The 26,383-nt window shown below is 41.9% G+C and overlaps 1 protein-coding gene across 2 annotated transcripts in view; it reads left to right on the top strand.

Annotated features, from left to right (window-relative positions):
- LOC137369792 (microtubule cross-linking factor 1) overlaps nucleotides 1-26,383 on the top strand; it is a 244,490-nt gene that overhangs the window by 39,055 nt on the left and 179,052 nt on the right. The gene's annotated exons all lie outside the window — the stretch shown is intronic.

Raw genomic sequence — 26,383 nt, 5'->3', positions numbered from 1 at the left:
CGACCTCCGTGTAGCTTCTATCTATCAACCCCTCAGCTTCCCGAATGATCCTCAGTTCATCCAGCTCCAGCTCCAATTCCCTAACACGGTCTGATAGGAGCTGGAGACGGATGCACTTCCAGCAGGTGAAGTCGGCAGGGTCACCGGAGGTTCCCCTCACCTCGAACATACTGCAGGAGGAGCAATACACTACACTGGCTGCCATTTCTTTTATTCAATTACCCCTTAGTTAAGTACAACTATAGATATTAACAAAAACAGTAAATAGCTTACCTGCTCAGTCCTTTTTGGTTAGAGGAGGAGGGTAAAAAGGGTCTTATTATTAGGTTACAGGAGGAGGATGGGTGGGAGACACTACATGTGTAGTGACTCGGGTTTACTCAGCTCCGCACCTTTAAGGAAAATACCTACCCAGGAGTCCTCGCTGCCGTCCAGCTTCCGGTTCCTCCCGCGCCAAAAGAAAGTCAAAGACAAGGAAAACAGTAAGTAAAACAGTAAGTACTTACTTTCAAAACACAGCTCCTGATGCCTTCACTCACCCACCGAAGAGTCGCTACCTTCTCCTGCTGCTCCGCCGGGAAATGAGGCCGAGTCCACGGAGCTCCGCACCTTTAAGGAAAATACCTACCCAGGAGTCCTCGCTGCCGTCCAGCTTCCGGTTCCTCCCGCGCCAAAAGAAAGTCAAAGACAAGGAAAACAGTAAGTAAAACAGTAAGTACTTACTTTCAAAACACAGCTCCTGATGCCTTCACTCACCCACCGAAGAGTCGCTACCTTCTCCTGCTGCTCCGCCGGGAAATGAGGCCGAGTCCACGGAGCTCCGCACCTTTAAGGAAAATACCTACCCAGGAGTCCTCGCTGCCGACCAGCTTCCGGTTCCTCCCGCGCCAAAAGAAAGTCAAAGACAAGGAAAACAGTAAGTAAAACAGTAAGTACTTACTCGTTGGGCCAAAGGGCCTGTTTTGGTGCTGTATCTCTCCATGACTGCAGGGATTCAAGGCTCACCACCACCTTGTCAAGGGCAGTTGGGGATGGGCAATAAATGCTGACCTTGCCAGCGAATAAGATAAATCTACAAATCCAGCTGACATCAGCTCTGTCAACACAGGACAAGGATGAAATCCAAGGTCTTCCTGGACTGTATGACTTAGTAACACGTTTACTGACTGAGCTATTATGGGAATCATGGAAATGTTTTTTGGTTGTTAGGAATGTAGGACATTGTTAAACCAACCTAAATTAATTCTTTCACTCACCTGAATTTTTTTTTTATTATTCATTCATGGGATATGGGCATCACTGGATATGCCAGCATTTATTGCCCATCCCTAATTGCCCTTGAGAAGGTAGTGGTGAGCTGCCTTCTTGAACCGCTGCAGTCCACATGGGGTAGTTACACCCACAGTGCTGGACCTGAAATGGTCACACTACTTTTGATTAGGTGAATTCACCTAAAGGGATTATGAAAGGTCAATGAAACAGGAAGGACGAGAGCAAACAATTTTGATACAGTAGAAGCAGGCCCAACCATCTTCAGCTGCTTCATCAATGACCTTCCCTCCATCATAAGGTCAGAAATGTGGATATTTGCTGATGATTGCAGTGTTCAGTGCCATTCACAATTTCTCAGATAATGAAGCGGTCCATGCCCACATGCACCAAGACCTCAACAACATCTAGCCTTGGGCTGATAAATAGCAAGTAAAATATGTGCCACACCAGTGCCAGGCAATGACCATTTCCAACAAGAGAGTCAAACCACCTCCCTGTAACATTCAATACTATTGATGAATCCCCTTGCCAGCGACAGCCACATCCTGTGAATGCATAAATTGAAAGCTTTTTATGTTCCCATGAAACTATCCCATTTTATTCCAAAGTAGTTCCACAAGGTGACAGAGATGGGAAGAACTGTATTCTACAATTGTGCATAGTGAAATTCACTCTTTCCCTGAGGAATAGCTAAACTTTACCCTGTTGGAATATATCTGTTTTGATGTGGTCCCCCACTGGTAACAAATGTGCATGGAGCAGAAATGCACCTCTCTGTACTTGTAAAGCTGGATGTGTTCTATCTTCTGTGGATATTCCTGACAATGGAGAGCGAGTGATAGCAACAAAAGCATTTATTTTTATGTAAGTAGTGCCCACCGGTGGTTTATTGGGTGAGATAATCAATTTCTGATAGAGTTATGGTTACTCATTGCCTAACTTAGATTTCTTTTTGTGTGGAGTGGAAGAACACTCAAAATGGTAGGTGGTTTGTATTTATGCTATTTAGCCGAGGTGAAAGTATTCTCTAAGATAATGTAGCGTCCAAGCAAAAGATGGGACTATTTCCATCTTGAGGTGAGCTCCTATGTTTTAATAACTTTTTCGATACCAGAAGGTCAACTTTCAAGACCTGGAGGAGATTCAAATTTTGTCAGTAACCGAGATCCACCAGTAGTGATACTCAGCTGTGAATCCATTGTATTTGAGCTTCTCTAACATCTGCTAGTCATCACTAGTGCAATAAAACAACGTCAGATAGAATAAAGGTCAACATTCTTTCATTAATATTATTCCTTTGAATAAATACCCTTCAGCAGTTTTCTAACACATGGTGCATGTCCATGTGGAAAGTCTGCTACATGCATTCAGGCCTGCTATTTTATTCTGACCAACTGGCCTTCCCCAGTGTCGTGGCAATCATTGCCAACACAGCTTTAGGGCAACCACACATGTGCTGTTCTACCAGTTGTTGCAATCACACTCCACACAATAAACCGGATGAATTTGCAACACAGGCAATCACTGGGAGTGGTTCCACAATATAAAACCCTAAGAAGAGGAAACTAAATGCCTGCATTTGGGGGAATAAAGTGGAAATACTTTGTCATTTTTTTAACGAGATGCTCGTTGTATCTTATAAATGTGTAACTGTCAATTATGCTTCTATTGTCCAGCATATAAGTCATTCTTTAAAAAGAGGCAAGTATGTATTAAAGGATTAGAGAGAAGTAGAACTCATGCCGTGTGGAGATATAGAATTGGACTGCATAGAACGGTGCTATTTCCTGATGAAAGGAGAATTGTGAAGCATCATCTTTTGCTGATTCTTGGTGTCATTGTTGTGCAGACAAATTAGTTCAGTTTGGTCATGAATGAAGGCTTTTGTGCACTGACCTGGTGCATAAAATACACATTGATTTCAGTGGCGGTGTAGTATGCAGGGCCATCAACAAATTTAGCATAGGGTCAGAGGCATCAATTAGTATGCAGGCCCTCTCCTTCAACCAGTGCTGTCGAGCAAGTGATATTAAACTGAAAAAATGTGTAATCATGTATTGAATACTAATTCGTTCAGTGTGGAAATGTTTTCCTTTCTCTTGGGATAAGAATGAAATAGTACAATATCGAGCGATTGTTCAAATTACAGACAGGAGCAAAATTACAGTGCTGGAGTTTGTGGTTAATTTGGTCACAGTGCTTAAGAGGGTAGTATCTAAGCTTTCAGCATTGTAAATTTTCCTGTTTCAGTGACAAAGAGATATGAGTTTAAATATATTTCTCTGCCCAGGGTAGCGCTAACCAATACTTAGCTGCATTCCATCCTCTTGTCGCCTCCAACGTTACTAGTCATTGTTCAAATGCTCCATTTCTGTGACATTGCAGAAAAATAGCATGAAAGCAGAATTTAAATACAGTCTTTTGAAGCAGTCAGCCAAAGTGTTAACCTGCAGCTAGCAATATAGCAAGAAATAGCAGGCAGCCAAGTGGGGTGGGGGAAGGGGATGGTGGGGCTGTTCACTTCTTGTCAGTGCCTGGTACAGAATAGTGTTGGATGATCACTGTAGTCCAGCTCTGTGGATGTTTGATGTACTTAATATAAATCTTGACTTTAGCTGTCAAGCAACCAGAACTGTGCATCCCGGTGAAAGTAAACATGCTGCCTGCCAGCTGGCATGTTATATCTCCAGCCCTGCTATAAGGTGGGCAGCCAGTTAATCGAATGGAGCATTGAGCAGGGGTTTGTACAAATCTGGAGATTTGTCAAATTGTTATGATCTATGTTCATTTGCAACTTGAGTGTTTATACGGTACTTTACCTGACCCTTTTCGACGTAATACTTCACCTGTGGAATGCCTTCTACTAACAAACACATCAGCCTCATCTTGTCAACCATGATAACATTCTTGTAGTAATATTGTCAAAAATATTACATGGGAGCACACTTAAGATTTTTATGGTACCTTTGTCTTGGGTTTTTCTCAGTGACCTGCAGCAGAATCTGGGCAAAGAAAATGGTGCCAATGCCTCTTGCCATCAAGGCACACATATCGGTTCCTATGACACGCTTTCCCTCTCTTTTGTTCCCTCCTTCCACGAGGAAAAATTCCTGGCCTGTGCTTATATTTCCATATGATGTCCATTTCCCATATTCATAGCTACCGCTTAAACCTCATTATCTCCCATAGTCTCTCAACTTCTTTAGATGACCAGGCCATCTCCAACTACTCCTTTGTCTCCCTCATTACACAAGCTATCTTACTTTCTTTCAATCCCATTTCCTTCTGCATCCAGCTGAGAAAACAAATTCGCACAATACCTCTGCAGCTGTTATCTTGATTAGTCACTCCTTCACCTTCACCTCCACCTTTTGATATCCTCATCAAAGCTTTCCCTTTCTTCCATCCCTGTCACCCCCACCCTGGTACAGAGCTAATCTTTACTTCCTCAATTCCAACAGATGCAAGCCTTAGCCATTGGTCACCCGATCTGACTGGACCATATCAAGCTGTAGTGGGCCTTGTTTTTCTCTGCTACATTCATCCACTCCTCTGACATCATCCTAGAGAGCAAAAGTAACCCCTCGCTTTTTTGCACTATAAATTACCTCCTTAATTCTCTCCCTGCTGCTCCCTCCAACATCACCTTTATTAAGTGAGAGGTGCTGATAGATTTCTTGGTCACAAAGATAGAGAATGTCCATTCAGCTGCCTCTGCTCCCCACCTTTCCACCAAGCTATACCTTCCCCTAGTCCCCACTACCCTAGCCCTGAATTCCCATCTCTCTAGTTTATTTCCCTATGCCCTCTCAGAGCGCAACTTCTCTCACCCTGTGTTCACGGAACTCCTGATTGCCAACTTCCTATCCTAGCCCCCACGTTGCTGACATTGTAAATGAGGCATTGACCCCTCTATTTTAAAACTGTCATCATCACCCCCACGCACGCAAAAACCCATGCTCGATCCTTCTATCTTTCCAACTATCACCGATTTCTCATTTCCTTTTCCTCATTTCCTTATTTGGTAGCACTCTTGCCTCTGAGTCACAAGGTTTCAGGCTCAAATCCCGCTCCAGGACTTGACCACAAAAATCAAGGCTGACATCCAGTGCAATCCTGAGGGAGTGCTGCATTGTCAGAGGTGCCATCTTCTGGACGAGACGTTAAACTGAGGCCCCGTCTGCCTGGATGTAAACGATCCCATGGCACTACTTTGAAGAAGAGCAGGGGAGTTCTCCCCAGTGTCCTGACCAATGTTTATCCCTCAAACGACATCATTAAAACAGATTATCTCATCACCGTCACATGGCTGTTTGTGGAAGTTTGCTGTGCGCAAATTGGTTGTCGCATTTCCTACATTACAACAGTGACTACACTTCAAAAGTACTTCATTGGCTGTAAAGCACTTTGAGACGTCTGGTAGTCATGAAAAGTGCGATGTAAATGCAAGTCTTTTTTCTCCAAAGCTCTTGAACTGTAGTCACCTCTCAGATCAATGTTTGAATTCCTCAAATTATCCTTCCGCTCTTCTCAACACACCGAAACAGCTAAAAACTAAAGTCACCAGGAACATTTCCTGTGACTGTGACCTTGGTGCATTATCCTCCTTGACCTCTCTGCAGCCTTTGACACAGCTGACCGCATCATCATCTTGTAATGTTATCCAACTGCCTGAGCTGCTGTCCTGATTTCAGACTGTGCAATATCTCACCTGCATCAGACTGTGCAATATCTCACCTGCATCAGACTGTGCAATATCTCACCTGCATGGGAAGGGGGCTATTTGAAGGAATCCAAGTACATGGTTTGAGATAGTGACCTAGATTTTTAGCAGTCGCCCTTAGCTGTCTAACAATTTGACTACCAAATTACAGCACTGAGAATGTTGCATGTTGCAGTTTAATTTGAATGTAATGTTAACAGAATGTAAACAGGATCCCATCTTGGATCTGTTTCCTGTGATTGTGCGACTTTCTGATAGCACAGTCATGCCCTCCTTACACTGTGATAGTTCAACCCAATTGCGTAGGCAGAGGCTACATTGTGCCTGCCTGTTCAATTCTTAAGGTTTTAAAGAAGAATTGTCAGTACGAAACAACAGAATCATTCACAACTGATTTCAAACAGGGAGTTGCTCAGTGTCATGAATTAAAAAAAAAGACTTGGGTTAGACAATCATAATAACTTGTACTTATCCAGCCTGTGTAGCCTTTGATTCAATGAGAACAAAGTTCCGAGTTGCTTCACAAAAAGGGCAGGGAAATTGAGCAGGAGTTAGGATAAGAGTTAACAGAGGTGGCCAAGGGATTCGTTTTAATTGCGACATACAAGATTCTGAAAGGGTTTGATAGGGTAGAAGCTGAGAGATTGTTCCCACAGGTCAGGGGATCTAGAACACGGGGACACCGTCTCAAGATAAGGGGTCAATCATTCAGGACTGAGATGAGGAGAAATTACTACATTCAAAGGGTTGTGAATCTTTGGAATTCTCTACCCCAGAACATTGTGGATGCTCCGTCATTAAATACATTTAAGGCTGGGATAGGTAGATTTTTGGTTTCGCAGGGAATCAAGGGATATGGGGAGTGGGCAGGAAAGTGGAATTGAAGCCCGAGATCAGCCATAATCGTATTGAATGGCAGAGCAGGCTCGATGGGCCATATGGTCTACTTCTGCTCCTATTTCTTGTGTTCTTGTGGTTGAAGATTTCAATCAAGTGGTCTGTTCATAACACTCAGGTCATTGAAAAATTGAGCTAGAATAAAATTTAAAAAAAAAAAATGCTGGAAATATACAGCAGTTGTCAGTAGCAAAGATACATTACCTCACTGAGACTGTTGACATTAAAAATGAGATATGAACTCCCAGACCAGCTTCAAGAATTGCACAAGCTTTCGCATTTTAAGACTTTTATAACAACTAAACTAAAAGAAATCCCCATTAACTAAATAGTACTTTGTAAGGAGTGATACCGCAGACTACAAAGAAAAATATTTTCTTTATTTATGAAAATACTTGAAAACCTCACACAAGGACACAAGAACACATGAAATAGGAGGAGGAGTAGACCATGTGGCCTATCGAGCCTGCTCCACCATTCAAAACAATCATGGCTGATCTTGGGATTCAACTCCACTTCCCTGCACACTCGCCATATCCCTTGATTCCCTGAGATTGTAGCAATACTTCCTTATTCCTGTACTTCAGTCCCTTGCAATAAAGGCCAACATGCCATTTGGCTTCCAAATTTATGCTGTACTTGCATGTTAACTTTCTGCATTCCTTGTACAAGCACACCCAAGTCTCTTTGAACATCGACACTTACAAGTTTCGCACCTTTAAAAAAAATTCTGCTTTTCTATTCTTATGACTAAAGTGAATAACTTCTCACTTCCCTACATTATACTCCATCTGTCATCTTGTTTCCCACCCACTTAACCTGTTTATATCTCTTTGCAGCCTCCTCCTAGCTTACCTTTCCACCTACCTTTGTAAATTCAGCAAACTTAGATACTTTGCACCGTCTCTTCATCTAAATCATTAATGTAGATTATAAATAGCTGAGGCCCCAGCACTGATCCTTGCGGCACTCCAAAATTCACTGCCTGCCAACTCTCTGCTGGTTGAAATCATACCTAGCACAAAGGAAGATGGTTGTGGTTGTTGGAGGTCAATCATCTCAGTTCCAGGACATCACTGCAGGAGTGCCTCAGGGTAGTGTCCTAGGCCCAACCATCTTCAGCTGCTTCATCAATGACCTTCCTTCAATCATAAGGTCAGATGTGGGATGGTCACCGATGATGATCAACTCATTCAAAAGGAGTCTGGATATGCACCTCAAGTGCGGTAATCTGCAGGGCTGCGGACCAAATGCTGAAAGGTGGAATTAGAATAGGTGGATGGTTGGGCCAAGTGGCCTCTTTCTGTGCCTTAAATGTTCTATGATTGCACAATATTCAGCACCATTCGCGACTCCTCAGATACTGAAACAGCCCATGTCCATATGCAGCAAGACCATGCATCAGCCCACTCACTCAACTTAGCCAAATCACCCTGAAGCCTCTTTGCATCCTCCTCACAACTCACCCTCCTACCCAGTTTTGTGTCATCTGCAAATTTGGAGATAATACGTTTAGTTCCCTCATCTAAATCATTAATATATATTGTGAATAGCTGGGGTCCTAGCACCGATCCCTGCGGTCCCCCACTAGTCACTGCCTGCCATTTGGGAAAAAAAACATTTATCTCTACTCTTTGTTTCCTGTCTGCTGACCAATTTTCTATCCATTGCAATACTCTACTCCCCAATCCCATGGGCTTTAATTTTACATGCTAATCTCTTACGTGGGACTTTGTCGAAAGCCTTCTGAAAGTCCAAATAAACCACATCCACTGGCTCCCCCTCATTAACTCTACTAGTTACATCCTCGAAGAATTCTAGTAGATTTGTCAAGCATAATTTCCCTTTCGTAAATCCATGCTGCCCCTGTCCGATTCTACCACTGTTCTGCAAGTGCTCTGCTATAAAATCTTTGATAATGGACTCTAGAATTTTCCCCACTACCGACGTCAGGCTGACTGGTCTATAATTCCCTGCTTTCTTTCTACCTCCCTTTTTAAGTAGTGGGGTTACATTAGCTACCCTCTAATCTGTAGGAACTGTTACAGTGTCTATAGAATCTTGAAAGATGACCACCAACGCATCCACTATTTCTAGGGCCACTTCCTTAAGTACTCTGGGATGCAAACCATCAGGCCCTGGGGATTTATTGGCCTTCAATCCTATCAATTTCCCCAACACCATTTCTCTACTAATAATGATTTTCTTCTGTTCCTCCCTCTCACTAAACCCTGTGTTCCCCAACTTTTCTGGTATGATCTTTGTGTCCTACCCTCCTAGTTACATCCTCAAAAAACTCTAATAAATTTGTTAAACAGGATTTCCCTTTCGTGCAACTAAGTTGACTTATTCTAATCATACTGTGCTTTTCTAAGTGCATTGTTAAGACTTCCTTAATAATAGATTGCAGCATTTTCCCAACAACTGATGTGAGGCGAACCGGCCTGTAGTTCCCTTTTTTATCTCTCCCTCCTTTCTTGAAAAGAGGTGTAACATTTGCCAACTTCCAATCTGATGGGACTGTTCTGGCATCTAAGGAATTTTGGAAAATCCTTGCTAGTGAATCCACTATCTCTGTAGCTATCTCTTTTGGAACCCTAGAGAGTAAGGCCATCAGATCCTGGAGATTTGTCAGATTTTAGTCCCTTAAGTTTCTTCAATTCTTTTTTTCTCTGCTGATATGAATTTCCTTAATTTCCTCACTTTTTAGCCTCTAGGTTACTGTCTATTTCTAGCATGAAACTTGTGTCTTCTACTGTGAAGACAGACACAAAATATTTGTTCAATGCCTCTGCCATTTCCTCAGTCCCCATGATAATTTCTCCTGTCTCTGCTTCTAAGGGACCAACGTTTACTTTAGCTACTCTCTTCCTTTTTATATACCTATAAAATCTTTTACAATCTGTTTTTATATAACTGGTTAGTTTACTTTCATTCTATTTTTTCCTATTTTGTCAACTTTTTTGTGGCCCACTACACCACACCTCAGTCCTCTTCGATGGCAAAATCATTGCGGTTAAGAGTCCCAAACTCTTCGCAGTTGCAATGGGTTGGATCGCCCCGATCTCTCTCAAAGTCAGTGTTCTCTTCATTCACCTTTACGAGCACTTTCGACCTGGACATCCTGATTAAGGCAATTCCTGGTAATCCTGTTGGGTTTTTACTTCTCCGCAAACCTCAATTTGCAAAACACATTCAAATCTTTGCAGCCTTTTGCTGTATCAGTCTTCTGTGAGAGCAGATGTTCCCTCTCTCTCCAATGAGTCTGCCACCACTGATTGTCTTCCTTTCTTATAGCCTGCTCTGAGGCTGCTGGTCTTCTGTACAACCTGTCTGCCTTTAGAAAATCTGTGGAATTTATCGGGACTCAAAAGTCAATAGCTCATTATCCTTTTCCAATATGCAAAGTCCAGAAGTCTAATTTCAGCCGAGCTGAACCATTGTTTCCAGGTGTTAACAGCTGCCTGGTACATTTGTATCCATCGAACCACTGACTCCTTGTTAACGATCTGAAAGTCTGGGAGGGTGAAACCCATTGTTCTTCAGGTGTTATACCCCTGCAGTCTCTGTTTTTCAAAAAAAGTCTCTTTTCTCGCTTGTCCTGGTAAGCAAGATTTCTGTCTTGTCTTTAAGCAGAGTGGATGTGAGGTCACCTGACTTTTCTGACTTCATCTCAAACTTTTAAAAAGCACAGTTTTTAAAACATAATCATGTTAGAAAGTTCAGCATTTATGACAATATGAACATAAGAGCAGCAGTGCTATGGACAGAGGTCCAGCAGTCTGGTATCTGCCCAGTCCCCAAAACCAATACTTCCCAATTGCCCATTCCCTCAAATTCAAATCCAATCCCCCCTTGAAGTCTCTAGTATCTTCATAGACAATCCAATGTGCACCTTATGTGTAAAATAGTTAAATGCATGCATTCCTATTTCTGTGCCTTTGCTTTCTGCTCAAGAGTTTGTGGCTATTGCAAACACATTTTTGAAGTTGAATTTATCTATCAAGAAACTTGACTGCTTCAGTAACATCTTTCATGAGCATTAAGTTCTATTTTAATCCTCCTGACCATTTTTTTTGGATCTAGACATAGTCATTTACAGCACAGAACGAAGCCATTCAGCCCATTGAGTTCTTGCTGGCTCACCACTGAGATATGCAGTCACTCCCACTCCCGGCTCAATCCACGTCGCCCTGCAAGTCTAATAACTTCCTTTTCCTTTTTTAAATTCTGTTGTAGTCCGCTGTGCTACTAGTCTGAATGAATTAACTTTCCTTTCCTCATTCAGATAGTGACCTGCTGTGTTTTTCCAACTATTTTATTTTTAGTTCAAGTTTGTCTTTTTTTTCCTGAATTATTAATAAGATTTTATTCTGGTTTTATTAATGGTATTAACTTTGAGGAGTAAGCTGCTGCTTCATTCTGCTGCCATATGGCTCAATTTTATTCTACAGCTCTGGCGTCACACAATGTTTTGTATAGAATCAGGGCTGATAGAAGTGGGAGTAATAAAGTTGTAATTTAATGCAGGAGTTTAGATAGGCCCTCAGATAAAGAGCTTGAAATAAAATACCGCTTACTCTTCACTGTTATATTTTATTTTATAATGTCTGTTCATGCCTTTACAAAGACAATGTGATTGGCTGTGAAAAGTAACACTGAGATTACCTGGACTGAGAGGGATTGTAATGTCATTGGGTAGATTGGTGGGCCTAGATTTTGCTGGTGGATCAGGTGTTTGTACCCAACCATGTCGTAGCACTCTGACCCTAGTGAATCCTCAAAAAGGTCAGAATCAGGTCAGCTTTGTTGCGGGCTCCTGGCCCCACCATACCATAATAACCTGCGTTCAGTTGCAGTAGATTTGGCTGCCTTTAAAATTTTAAAGCAACCTTCTGTGGCCTTAGCATCACTGGAGGTCAGTAAAGCAACACTGAGGCAGAAATATGTTGAATAATGTTTACAGTCCCTGAATTTCAACAAGAGCCCCATCAGGAGAGGACCATCAGCCAAAACCAAGGGGTGTTAGGTGCCAGCTTTTAATGCTGGTGTCCGTTTTTGCCAGGTCAGCATCTATGTGAGTTAGAAACTCACCTACTGCTTCAACAGTGAGGCCCAGAGAATGAAAAAAAGATGCATGACTTGATAGAGGTAGGCCTGGTAGGAAGGCTTCCCCTGCTGGATTTCCCATGATACCTGGCTCCTTTGCCAGAATTTGGAGTTAAGAATCCAAATTGAAAAGGTCATTGAATCTGGAGAGTATACCAACAATGAGTTTGCTTTTATTTTGTCATTTAGTTAATGTTCTTGTGGAGAGACAGTTTATGCAATTAAATTTTGATGTAACTAGAAATGAAGTCTGGGTTTGCTTAACTGCAGATTACAGGGGAATAAATAGCATGAATACAGTATAGACAGAAGGCTGTAATTGAGGGGTTCCAATGATAGAAACCAAGCAAATGCAGTTCAAGCAGTGTTGCAGGCAACATAATGTTAAATTATAGCCTTGTATTCACTCAGAACCATTTGTTATTTGGATTTATGTAGAAACATTCACTCATGTTACTGTATCTTTGTTATCAAACACAACTTGGCAATCCTGGCAGGACTATTACATAAAAGTACAGTAGGCATGTGATTACGCACTGTACCAACAACCCAGAGTTGAGTTCGAATCTCGCAATCGCAAGCTTTGAAATTGAATTCAATAGATCAGGTTAATTTGTGGATCAGCACAAGTAAAGTAAACAAAAAGGCATCTTGATTGCTATAAAGATCTAAATTGTTCACTAAAGTCTTTCAGAGGAGAGTATGCAGAGCCTTAACCAGTCTGCCCTCCACATTCTAGTCCCATACCACATAGTTGACTCTTAATGCCCTCTGAAGTAGCCTAGCAAGCCACTCAGTTATGAACAATCGCTAGTAGTTCAACTAGAAAGCCAGCCAGGTTCTCAGGGCAATTAAGGGTGGGCATTAAATGAAACCTTGTCAGCTACATCCCTAGAACAAATAAAATTAGGAGGAAATGCTCTTTGTGGTCTAGCACATCCAACCACTGAAAATGCAACTAGCAATTGCTACTGAAAAATATACATGGTTAAAGAAGGAAAATATAACCTATAATAAAAAAAATCAGCTTTATAAAGAATAATATCCGATACCTCGAAATGTAAGCTTCGGTAAACAACGTAAACTGTTCTGAGGAGAGAGAAGCAGAGTTAACATTTCAGATCTGTGACCTGTTTCAGGCCAGTTCTGATGAAAGGTCACTGACCTGAAACGTTAACTCTGTTTCTCTCTCCACAGATGCTGAGTATTTCCAGCACTTTTTGTTTGTATTTCAGATTTCCAGCATTTGCAGTAATTTGCTTTTATAAACTGTTCCGTGTTCCTTCTTATACCATGTCCATTTACAATGTGAAGATCCTGGGTGAAATACAACACCAGAGTTGAAAAGGGTAAAAGAAATGGCCCAAGGTCAATCAAGAGGTTGTGATCAGGTGCTGCTAAGCTTTGCTTTTAAGATTTGTTAGATATTAGGATGAAAGGGAGACTGTGAGAGTTCTATATTTTGGCGATCTGAAAAAAAGAATAAGTAAAGGGACTATATTCAACACAATGTTAATACAACAGGAATGAAGAATGACAAATTGTTTTGCGGTCAGGAGCCCTATATTTGAGAAGTTTTTGTGAATCAGCTATCCATACTAACTACAGTAGAGTCCTGAGGTACCCCAAGGTAACCAGGTTATGTAAAGGGATTTGAACCAGCTAAGATGAGAATTATGATCAGAGTTGAGCAACTGAGATCAGAGCAAGTGTTACCTTTAAAAGATGCATCAGGTCCCAGTGCTTATCCTGACACTGGGTTACTGCAAAGTGAATTTGGTGAACTTCAATTCGATGAAGTATCTTGTAGTTTGAAAAGAATACACAATAGAATGAACAGCAAAAAGGACTTAAGCACAGACGAAGTAACATAATTCTCATTTAGCAATGAATGGTTTAGAGAGGTAAAATAAAACAGAGCTTAAGCTTAGGACTCTTTACTGCAATATTCGCACATTAAAGAAAAAGTGTGAGATGGCCAGATCTAGAGCCCCGTGGATGTCAAAGAGCCTACAAGGTAAGATAAGGCAGAAAAGGAAAGCTTATGTCCGACACCAAGAACTCAATACTACAGAAAGCCAAGAGTATAGGAAGCGGAGGGTGAAATCAAAAACGAAATTAGGAAAGCAAAGAGAAGGCATGAAAGAATATTGGTAAGCAAAATCCAGCTGAACCCAAAGATATTTTATCAATACATTTAAGAGTAAGAGGATAACTAAGGAGAGAGTAGGGTCCATAAAAGACTGAAAAGCTAACCTATGTGTAGGGGCGGAGGATATTGGTATGGTTCTTAATGAATACTTTGCGTCTGTCTTCACAAACGAGGGGGACGATGCAGATATTGTAGTTAAGGAGGAAGAGTGTGAAATATTGGATGTGATAAACATAGGGAGAGAGGAAGTATTAATGAGATTAGCATTCTTGAAAGTTGATAAATCACCAAAACCAGATGAAATGTATCCTAGGCTGTTAAAATAAGCAAGAGAGGAAATTGCAGAAGATCTGACCATCATTTTCCAGTCCTCACTGGATACAGGTGTGGTGCCAGAGATTGGAGAACTGCTAACGTTATACCTCTGTTTAAAAAGGGGGCGAGGGATAGACTGAATAATTACAGGCCAGTCAGTCTAACCTCAGTAGTGGCCAAATTATTGGAATCTATTCTGAGAGACAGGATAAACTGTCACTTAGAAAGACACATGTTAATCAAGGATAGTCAGCCTGGATTTGTTAAGGGAAGATCTTGATTGACCAACTTGATCGAATTCTTGGACGAAATAACAAGGAAGATAGGCGAGGGTAGTGCAGTTGTTTTGTCTACATGGATTTTAGCAAGGCTTTTGAGAAGGTCCCACATGGCAGAATGGTTAAAAAATAAAATCCCATGGGATCCAGGGAAATGCAGCAAGGTGGATATAAAATTGGCTCTGTGGCAGGAAACAGAGGGTAGCAGTTGATGGCTGCTTTAGCGACTGGAGGGCTGTTTCCAGTGGCGTTCCGCAGGGCTCAGTACTGGGTCCCCTGCTTTTTGTGGTATATATTAATGATTTGGACGTAAATGTAGGGGGCATGATCAAGAAGTTTGCGGATGACACAAAGTTTGGCCGTGTGGTAGATCATGAAGAGGATAGCTAGAGGAAGATATTGATGGTCTCGTCAGATGGGCAGAAAAGTGGCAAATGGAATTCAACTTGGAGAAGTGTGAGGTGATGCACTGTGAGTGTAGCTACGCCATATGGACTGCAGCGGTTCAAGAAGGTGGCTCACTACCACCTTCTCGAGGGCAATTAGGGATGGGCAATAAAGGCTGGTCTTGGCAGTGACACCCACATCCCATGAACAAAAAGTGACCCTGTGAATTGTGCCAAGATCATAGATTTATGGTCTCATTATTCCAGCTCTCCCAGGCTTAGTTTGAGAAGATTGAACCATGTCGAATAGGAGAATCCTAGATTTGACCCCAGGCCTGTGCTGAGTGAGCATCAGCCTAGGGTCAGGGGTAATAGAGTTCCTACAATGCCTTTCACATTCCTGAAAGTAGGGAGAAAAAAGGAGAATTTTTGAAGTTACTATTCGTTCTCAGTGTGTCACCAGCAAGAACAGCATCTGTTGCCCATCCTTAGTTGTCCTGTACATCTAAGTCACATGCTTGACCACTTCAGAGGGCAGTTAAGTCATCCACTAGCATATAGGGTACAGACCAAACTGGGTAAGGATGGCATGTTCCTTCCCTGAAGAACATTAATGAACTAGTTAGGTTTTTACAACAATCTGACAGATTCAGGGTCACTTTTAGTGAAACAAGCTCTTTATTTCCAAACTTACACTGGATTTGAATTCTCAAACCGCCATGGTGGTTGTTTATGTACTCTGGATTCTTAGCCCAGGTCTTGGAATTACTAGTCCTTGACCACTAAGATAACCCCTGCACTACTGTACCCAATGAAACAGGCTAAAGCTTGAGAACATTAGATAGGGTTTACATTCCTAATCACCATCCAGTTATCTCTGTCTGAAAGTGTGCATGTGGATGTTGAGTTCTGGGCTACTGATATGCTGCCAGAATTGAATAGGCCCATACTCACTATCTACGTTCATTCATAAACAATGCAATTCCTGCGAGTTCCCAGAGCACCAGTGCCCATGAAACAATATCTGATCATCAATCAGCGCCTTCAGAAAAGGTGGGATGGGGAGAAAAAAAATACTACTCTCCCCATGTACTCCCTCCAGAAGAAAATCATGGCCAGATCCTTATGTTCCTAGCACTCGTGAACATATCTCTGACAGATCCTTAAATGATCATTAGCCGAGCTGTGATTTACTATCCAATAACATTCCATCACAACACAGAAAGAAGTGAATTCTAGCAGCAGTTAAAGCTGGAAAATGAGCCGCCTTGTCTGAGGGAATTGTAACTGTCCAGGAATGCACAAGATGAAAGCACACTTTATATGGAACACTGCTTTTCCTACCTATACTATGTCTAATGGAGGCTTTTAGGCTAATAGTACTGCCTTAATTTATCAGTAACATCAGATACTAAAATGATACTAATGGCCTAGTTTGGTGATGCAGAGCAGAATAGCAGGATCAGATGTGGGAATGAGTGTGTGTGTGTGGAGCGGGGGAGGGGTGAAGGATGACCTCGCAACAGAACTTGATTAAAGCTGGATAGATATTCAGAATGCCTGTTGAGATCATTAATCTTCCTTAACTTTTAATGTTTTGTTTCCACGAAGCGAAAATCTCTTTTCTCTTCAAGGCCTGTGACAGAAGCTGATAAACTATGACTCACCTTGCTGATCAGACACTCGCTTGCTATGTTTTTGGTAGATAAAGATGCATCATGCTAAGTCCTTCTCCTGCGATAGCGTTTAATGGACTCTTGATGTATGCCCACTTTTGAATGAAATTACACTGTATGGTGTGAAAGTTAGAGTACTTATACATTGTGTAAGTCGAGAGTTCCTTCTTCTTAGGCATTCCCTCAACACTGATGACTGACTTCCACTCTGATTCAGATCTAACATGACTCATGAGTCCGATACATGATCTGCGGAATCTACCGTATGTGGGGCAAGTGGTGTTTGAAGAGTTGAATCAACGAGTGACCCGGCGGGATGCTCACTCCTTCCACAGCTCCCATCGAGGTGCTTGGTACCTTCCCGACTGCACTTTCTCCACTTTGAGAGGTTGAGGGACAGGGTGGGGATGTTGGATTTCTTCAGGGATACCGTGAGAACGTCCCTAAAGGATTTCCTCTGTCCTCCTGGGAGTCTTTTGCCACGGCAAATGGTTAGGATCTAGAATGCACTGCCTGAGGGTATGATGGAGGCAGATTCAATCGTAACTTTCAAAAGGGAATTGGATAATTATCTGAAAAGAAAAAAGTTTGGAGGGCTCCGTGGAAAAGGCTGGGAGTGGGACTAGCTGAGTAGTTCTTACAGAAAGCTGGTACAGACACGACGGGCCAAATGGCCTCTTTCTGTGCAACCATTCTTTGATTCACTGTTGACTTTATTTCACAATAATGGGAGCAGCAGGAACAATTTCTTCACCGCCTGTTTATGGCTTTGTGCAGTGAGAAAGCAGGGCCCCACAAATGTGTGAACAAGGGTACAGCAATTAATTGGGAGCGGGGATGGGGAGAGCTCTTTTGCTACAATGGCTGTTCTTTGAGAGAGTGCTGATGGGTATGTGATTGAGTAGTTCCCTCACTGAGGTAAAGCTTCACTCTTTAAATGTTATACTCTCAAAGATCTTTCATTGTTCACAGTGAGTCAGAGGACATGGTGTTTTATAACAATGGAGTGTTATCACCAGAATGATGAATAAAGTGTGATAAGGACATTGTTACAGGAAATAGGTTTGACGCTTACAGCAAGTGTGAGCTATGTACAAGACTGTTAATTGCTTAATAGACAGCTAACCAAAGAGTGACAAATCGAGGAGCTGATTTTTATTTTATATTACTGCAGGAAGTAATTTTGCTTTGCCAATTCTTGCTGTTGCAAACAAGGTTATATGTAGGTAGACTGAAAGAAATAGGTCAATGATGAGTCTTTTCAGGTCTTGCTAATTAAAACGGAAGATTAGAGTCTGTTATATTTATTAGCATACTAATTTCTCCGAGGAGTAATGAAATCTGGAGCTTAGTCAGAGGACTTGTTGCACTGAAGTAAATTGCTGCTTAATCCACAGCAGGACTGGCTCTACCTCCTCTGAATCGTCTGAAGCTTTAAATGCTGGATTTGTCTGCAGGAGATGCAGATCGATAATTGTAATCTGGGTGGCTTTTATATTATATATAATAAAAACAGAAAATGCTGGAAATGCTTGGCAGGTTAGGCAGTTTCTGAAAGCAACTTTTCAGAATGGAAGGTTCTGACGAAGGTTCGCTGATCTGCAATGTTAACTCTCGTTTCCCTCTCCACAGGTGCTGCCAGACCTGCTGAGTATTTTTTTTTTTAACATTTTCTGTTTTTATTTCAGATTTCCAGCGTCCGCAGTATTTTGCTTTTGTTTTGGCTTTTATGTTGTTTTTCCACAGGCTGCAAAGGTGCTATATGTAGAGAGTTTGCGCAAATCTCAGGCAATTCCTAGTGGACACAAGCCGTCAACAAAACAGTCCAGAATTTGGCACTAAGCTAACAAAGCCATAAAAATGCACACATAGCACTGGGGTTCACTTCTAGAGGCATAGAGTTCAAAAGCAGAAAAGTTATGTTTAACTTGTATGGAACATTGGCTAGACCACTTAAAAGAATTGTGCAGAGTTCTGGTCTCGGTGTTACAAAAGGATATAGTGCAAAAAAGATTTATGGAGAAAGTGCAAACATAATTTACAAATATGATACCAGACCTGAGGGGTTATAACCAACAGGAAAGACTTAAAAGGCTCAGACTCTTTTCTCTAGCAAAGCGAAGACTGAAAGGTGACCTGACAGAGGTCTTTAAAATTATTGAGGGGTTTGGTAGGTTGGAGATGTTTTCACTTTTGGATGATTCCAAAACTAGGGGCCATAAATCTGAGAGTCACTAATCAATCCAATAAAGAATTTGGGAGAAACGTCTTTGTTCAGAGATTGCTTAGAATGTGAAACTCACTACCACAGGGAGTGGTTAAGGCCATTGGCAGAGATGCATTTAAGGAGAATCTAGATAAGTGCACGAGGGAGAAAGGAATAGAAGGGTGAGGTAAAGTAAGGTGGGAGGAGGCTCATGTGGATCATAAACACACATGTCGACCTATGGGGGTGAATAACCTGTTTCTGTCCTGTAAAATCCTAAGTAATTCTATACTAACTTAGAAATTTCTAGCTTAGTGCCACATTCTGGACTGATCCCCTTGTCCTCACTTTCCACCTCACCAGCCTCCACATCCAAAGAATCATCCTCCGCCATTTCCGCCACGTCCAGTGTGATGTCACGACCAAACGCATCTTCCCCTCCCCTCCCCTGTCAGCATTCCAAAGGGATCGTTCCCTCTGCAACACCCTGGTCCACTCCTCCATTACCCCCAACACCTAGTCCCTTCCCACGGCACCTTTCCCTGCAATTGCAGGAGGTGTAATACCTGTCCATTTACCTCCTCTCTCCTCACTATCCCAGGCCCCAAACACTCCTTTCAGGTGAAGCAGCGATTTACTTGTACTTCTTTCAATGTAGTAATACTGTATTCGCTGCTCACAATGTGGTCTCCTCTACATTGGGGAGACTAAACGCAGATTGGGTTGACTGTTTGTGGAACACCTCCGCTCAGTCTGAAAGCATGACCCTGAGCTTCCGGTTGCTTGCCATTTCAACACTCCCCCTTGCTCTCATGCCCATATATCTGTCCCGGGCTTGTTGCAGTGTTCCAGTGAACATCAACGCAAGCTCAAGGGACAGCATCTCATTTACCGATTAGGCACGCTACAGCCTGCCGGACTGAACGTTGAGTTCAATAATTTCAGAGCATGACGGGGTCCTTTTTTTATTTTAAGCTATTTGTTTCCTTTTTCTTTTTATTTCATCATTCATTTTTTTACCATGTGCCTACCCACTGCTTTTTTTGTTATGTTTGTGCTTTGGGCCAGGTTGTTCTATTTTTCTGTCCATCAGCACCCTATCTGCACTAACGCTTTGTCTTTCAGCACACCGTTAACATACCGTTTGCCTTTGCTCCATGACCTTCTGGTCAGTTGTTCTCTGTGATCCCATCCTGTCAACACCTCTTTGGTTATCTCTTGCCCCACCCCCTCTTTATTTGCTTAAAACCTATTACATTTCTAGCCTCTGCCAGTTCTGAAGAAGGGTCACTGACCTGAAACGTTAACTCTGCTTCTCTCTCCACAGATGCTGTCAGATCTGCTGAGTATTTCCAGTATTTCTTGTTTTTATTCAGATTTCCAGCATCTGCAATATTTTGCTTTTATATGTTATAATCTAAATGGGACTATTTTGAGAGGGGCGGGGGGTGGGGACAGGTGATGCAAGAGCAGAGGGAACTGGGAGTGCATATCACAAATCTTTGAAGGCAGGGCAAGTTGATAAGGGGATTAAGAAAGCTCATCGGACACTTAGCTTTGTAAATACAAGCATTGAATACAAAAACAAGGCACTCATGCCAAACCTTTACAAATCAACTGATGTATTGTGTACAATTCTGGGCACTGCACTTAAGAAAGGATGTCAATGCCTTGTAGATGGTACAAAGGAGGGTTACCAAGATGGGGCCAGGGATGAGGGGCTTATGTTATGTGGAGAAATTGTAGAAGCTGGGATTGATCTCCTTAGAACAGAGAAGGTTAAGGGGAGACCTAATAGAGGCATTCAAAATTATAAGGCGTTTTGATAGAGCAAGCAGGGAGAAACTGTTTTCTCTGGAAAATGGATCGCTGGCAAAAGGTCATGAATGTAAAGTAATCGGCTAGACAGCAAGAGGGGGGAATGTGTTTTTTACACAGAGGGTTGTTAAGATTTGGACCACCTGGAACAATGGTGGAAGCAGATTCCATAGGAACTTTCAAAAGCCAATTGCACATGTACCTGATGAGAATTAATTTGCAAGGGTTGTGGGGAAAAAGCTGGGGTGTGGGACTAAAATTGAACTGGCCTTTCAAAGAACCGACACGAGCATGACGGGCCGAATGGCCTCCTGAGCTGTAAGATTCTGTGATTAGAACGAAGAAAACGGTTGAATACATATATTGCCTCTCATGGCTTCAGGATATTCCAAAGTGCTTGACTGCCAATGAAATACTTTTGAAGTGGCGTCACTGTTGTAATGTTGGAAACGAAAGCAAACGTGACCAAAATGTATTCTTGCAGTGGCTGCTGTGCTTTGTACTGTCGGCTGTGTTGCCTATATTAAGGCATGGAGAATGGCTGCAGTCTTCACTGTTTAAAATAATTTTGATTTATGTGTTTAGCTTTGCCAGGAAAACACTACAACTGCTTAAGAGGGCAAAATGCCATTTTAGGCTGTCTTTTTGTGTATTAAATTATGTGGATCTAGTGTAAATCACATTTAGTAAAAAAAAGTAGGGCAGTACTAGGAAGAATTGATTCTGTTCTTGAAGCCATTGTTTTACCTAAGCTGAGCAGAAATGAAACTGTCTATTGAATGTAAAAGAGAACGAGGCTAAAGGGGAAACACATTCTCTTAAATTGAACCATAATCCTAAAGGTTATATGAATAGATAACTGTACACTTATACACCTTAGCAGGTGATACACTCCCAACAGCAATTCACTCCACAAAACACTCCTTGAAACCCATCTCTTTGACCATTTTGGTCATCTATCCTAATATCTCCTCTTGTGGCACACTGTCAAATTTTGACTGATAATGCTCCTAATGAAGTGCCTTGGAACATTTTACTATGTTGAATACAAGTTGTTATTGTTGTGAAGCCCATTGAGTCATTTTGATGACTCGATTAAGCTCCATATAAACTTCATCCTTTTTGTCATAATGTAAGTATTTTTATTATATAAATGTAAGCTATTATTTTCTCATTCATCTATTTTATGCTTTGAAACTCCAGGCGGTCAGAGACATATGTTGTGCAAACCTTGTTCCCATTTGATGCCATGAACAGGGCAATATTTTGTGGGTAGATTTCCCTTTCTATAATGCCAAGTTGGGAATATATGATGCCACAGGTGAAGGTCTGCAAAGGAAACCCGACCCGAGCCCGAATGCCGGACCCGGAAGTCCGACCCAACCTGACCCGAACTCGACACGTGTCGTTGGATCCTGTCGGGGTCGGGATGGGTAGCAGGCCTTTACCCATGCACTGATGTAAAGGTCGGCTACCTGACCCGACCCCGACGGGTCCCGACGACGTGTCGGGTTTTGGTCGGGTCGGACTTCCGGGTCCGGCATTCGGGCTCGGGTCGGGTTTCCTTTGCAGACCTTTAGCCACAAGAACAATACTACACAAAATAGCAGCTACCTCTGAACAGCAGTTCTAAAGTATAACCAGAGCAACAAATATTGCCCAACAGAGGCTAAAGAATAGCCACAGATCACTCTTTATTACATTTATGCTTCTAGGACAGTTCAATAGACAGTATTTTCTTTTAAATGTGTTGTCCATCTGCCTTCATATTGTCACTAAGCACCAGCAGCATATGTGTCTAAAAATTTCTTTTTTTCTTTACACTCAATAAAAGAGAAAAATAATTTCATTTTAATTTGCTGAGATATGACTACAGTGCAAACCTGGAAAGCATCTTTTCACTGTGGAGATGTAGACACTCGGGCACCGATTTTAAAAGGGAGGCAGGACCTCACTTCAATAAAGTTCCAGAGTCCCACCCGACATCCAACCAGATTCACTGCCTGGCTGGTGGGAGGTAGAGGGAATTTGGCAGCAGGAGGCTGCAGTCTCAGACCTGTGGAAACATATCTTTGTCTTGCTGAGTGCAAAAATTCACCTTCCCTTACCCTGTAAAAAGAAATACCAATATGGCGATACTCTTAAGAAATAAGAGCAGCCTCAAGCCCCTCAAGCCTGCCCCACCATTCAATAAGATCATGGCTGATCTGCCCCAGACCTCAATTCCTCTTTCGTGCCAGCTCCTCATAGCCCTCAACTCCCCAACATTTCAAAAATCTACCTCCTCTTTAAATACTTTCAGTGATCTAGCCTCCACAACTCTGGGGTAGAGAATTCCAGACATTCACTACCCTCTGAGAAAAGAAATTCCTTCGCATCTCAGTTCTAAATGAGTGTCCCCTTATTCTGTAACTATGTCCCCTAGTTCGAGATTCCCCCACTAGTGAAAACATCTTCTCAACATCTACCCTGTCAAGCCCCCTCAGAATCTTGTACGTTTCAATAAGATCACCCCTCATTCTTCCAAACTCTAATGAATAAAGGTCTAACCTGTTTAGCCGTTATTGATAAGTCAACCCCTTCATTCCAGGAATCAGCCTAGTGAATCTCTTTTGAACTGCATCCAATGCCAGTATGTCCTTTCTTAAACTGCACACAGTACTCCAGGTGTGGCTTCACCAACACCCTGTACAGTTGTAACAAGACTTCCCTATTTTTAAACTCCAACCCCACAGCAATGAAGACAAAAATTCCATTTGCCTTCTTAATTACTTGCTGCACTTGCATGCTAACTTTTTGTGCTTCATGCACAAGAACATAGAACATAGAACATAGAACATACAGCACAGAACAGGCCCTTCGGCCCACAATGTTGTGCCGATCCTTTGTCCTCTGTCAAGGACAATTTAATCTATACCCCATCATTCTCCTTTATCCATATACCTATCCAAAAGCCTTTTGAAAGTCCCTAAAGTTTCTGACTCAACAAGAACACCCAGATCCCTCTCTGCTGCACTTTTTTGAAGTCTCTCTCTATTTAAATAATAATCTGCCTTTTGATTCTTCCTACCAAAGTGCATGACCTCACACTTTCCTACATTGAACTCCATCTGCCAAGTTTTTGCCCACTCACTCAACCTATCTCTATATCCCCTTGCAGATTCCTTATGTCCTCATCACAACACGCCCTCCCACCTATTTTTGTATCGTCAGCAAATTTGGATATATTACACTCTGCCCCCTCCTCCAAGTCATAATATAGATAGTAAATAATTGAGGCCCTAGGACTGATCCTTGTGACACTCTACTAGTTATGTCTTTCCAACCTGAAAAAGACCCATTAATCCCGACTCTCTGTCCTCTGTGAGTTAACCAATCCTCAATCCATGTTAATACATTATCCCTAATATCATGAGTTCCTATCTTGTGCAATAATCTTTTATGTGGCACTTTATCGAATGCCTTCTGGAAATCAAAATACATTAGATCCACCAGTTCCCCTTTATCAATTCTGCTTGTTATATCCTCAAAGAACTCTAGCAAATTTTTCAAACATGATTTCCCTTTCACAAAACCATGTTGACTCTTTTTAATTGTATTAAGCTTTTCTAAGTGTCCTGCTATTTCTTCCTTAATAATGGACTCTAGCATTTTCCCAACAACTGATGTTAGGCTGACTGGCCTATAATTTCCTGCTTTTTGTCTCCCTCCCTTCTTGAACAGGGGCGTCACATAGGCAGTTTTTCAATCCGCTGGGACCCTTCCGGAATCCAGTGAGTTCTGAAATATTTCGACCAATGCCTCCTCTATCTCTGCAGCCACTTTCTTTAAAACCCTTGGATGCAGGCCATTAGGTCCTGGCGACTTGTCTGCATTTAGTCCCATTAGTTTGTCAAATACTTTGTCCCTCGTGATAGAGACTGTTACAAGATCTTTCCTCCCATTAGCTCCTTGCTTATCTGATATCTGTGGGATGTTTAAAGTGTCTTCCACCGTGAAGACCGATGCAAAATATTGTTGTAAATTATCTGCCATTTCCCGGTTCCCTGTTATCAATTCTCCAGTTGCATCCTCCAAGTGTTCCATGTTCACTTTAGCTCCTCTCTTTCTTTCTATATACCCGTAGAAGCTCTTGCTGTTTGTTTTTATATTTTTTGCCAATTTACTTTCATAATCAATTTTCTCCCTCTTTATTAGCTTTTTAGTCAGCCGCTGCTGGTTCCTAAAAAAAAAAAAAATTCCCAATCCTCTGGCCTACCACTAGTTTTCATCGCTTTGTATGCCTTAGTTTTTGATTGGATACTCTCCTTGACTGTCTCAGTTAACCACGAGTGGTTCATCCTTCTCATCGAGTCCTTCTTATTGACTGGGATAAATTTTTGATGAGGGTTATGAAATATCTGCTTAAATGTCTGCCACTGCTCATCCACTGACCTTCCCCTTAGTCTATTTTCCCAGCCTCTTTCTTCTTACCTTTGTAATTGCCCTTGTTTCAATGAGGACACTGGTTTGAGACCTGAAAATAAGTGTGGACTGACACAATGATTAAACCTTCTGATTTTAATCAGTGAAATATGAATTCTGAACTGATGGTTATATTTAATAAAACCTGGAAGTATCAATGTTGCTGTTTGGAAATCTGGTGTAGTACAGAGTATACTTTTCCCTGTTCAGCACAGCGAGACCTTCAACCTCTCTGTGTGGAGATAAGCAGCATTGAGATTGAGCACGCCTTCAGTGGCTACTGTCAGACACAGTGCCGTGAATGGGGAGATGCTGGAGATACAGCCAATGATAGATCAGCTCCTTTATCACCACACTCTGCGGGGACAGCTGGAAATGTTTCTGACATGTTTCTGTTTTATTTCTTCCTTCCAGAATTGCTAATGAAGTCCTTAGTTTCCTGATGATGCAGGTCCAGTTTTAGTTTTGACAGGTATTTCCCCCAAATCTTTGACCTGAATTCAGGGGGAGAAGTGAAATCCAAATATCAGTAGGTTTAACAATGATGGTTACTCAGGAGTGACTGCTGATGTTAAGCTTCAATTTAGAATTTAGTTTCGATGACTCAAGCTCCAATCTGGACTTTGGTTCTGTTATTTTGCTGATCAAAAACAATTTCCCATCAGTTAGCCCTCAATGTGAAGTTCCTGCCTAACCAGGTTTGTGCACAAGAGTGCTACAGCCCTTTTAATCTTTTGAGTTCAACCATGGCTGTTTTGATGTGGAAAAGTACAGGTTCCTTGGGACCTTTTAATATGAACTGCATTCGCAATGTTGCAAAGTGCCTTGGTGTATTCAGGAGATAGCGAGCCGAGTGAAAATGCTTCAGGTATAGACTTCTGTGGAGCAGAAGTGGAGATTTTTATAAATCAGCAGCTCGAAAGGAAGTAGAACAAGTAAGTTTAAAACACCAAGAAAGAAGGGAAAAAAAACCTTTTACGTATGGGCCCATTATGTCTTTCAAAGAGATCTTGAAGTGCGTCATGTTCAATTAATTATATTGCCTGCAAAATTCAGTAGTTTCGGTGCTGCGGTTGCCATTTTGGTA

This window comes from Heterodontus francisci, chromosome 5 (assembly GCF_036365525.1).
Source record: "Heterodontus francisci isolate sHetFra1 chromosome 5, sHetFra1.hap1, whole genome shotgun sequence".
Lineage (NCBI taxonomy): Eukaryota > Metazoa > Chordata > Chondrichthyes > Heterodontiformes > Heterodontidae > Heterodontus > Heterodontus francisci.
This window is presented reverse-complemented; position numbering and strand designations above follow the sequence as displayed.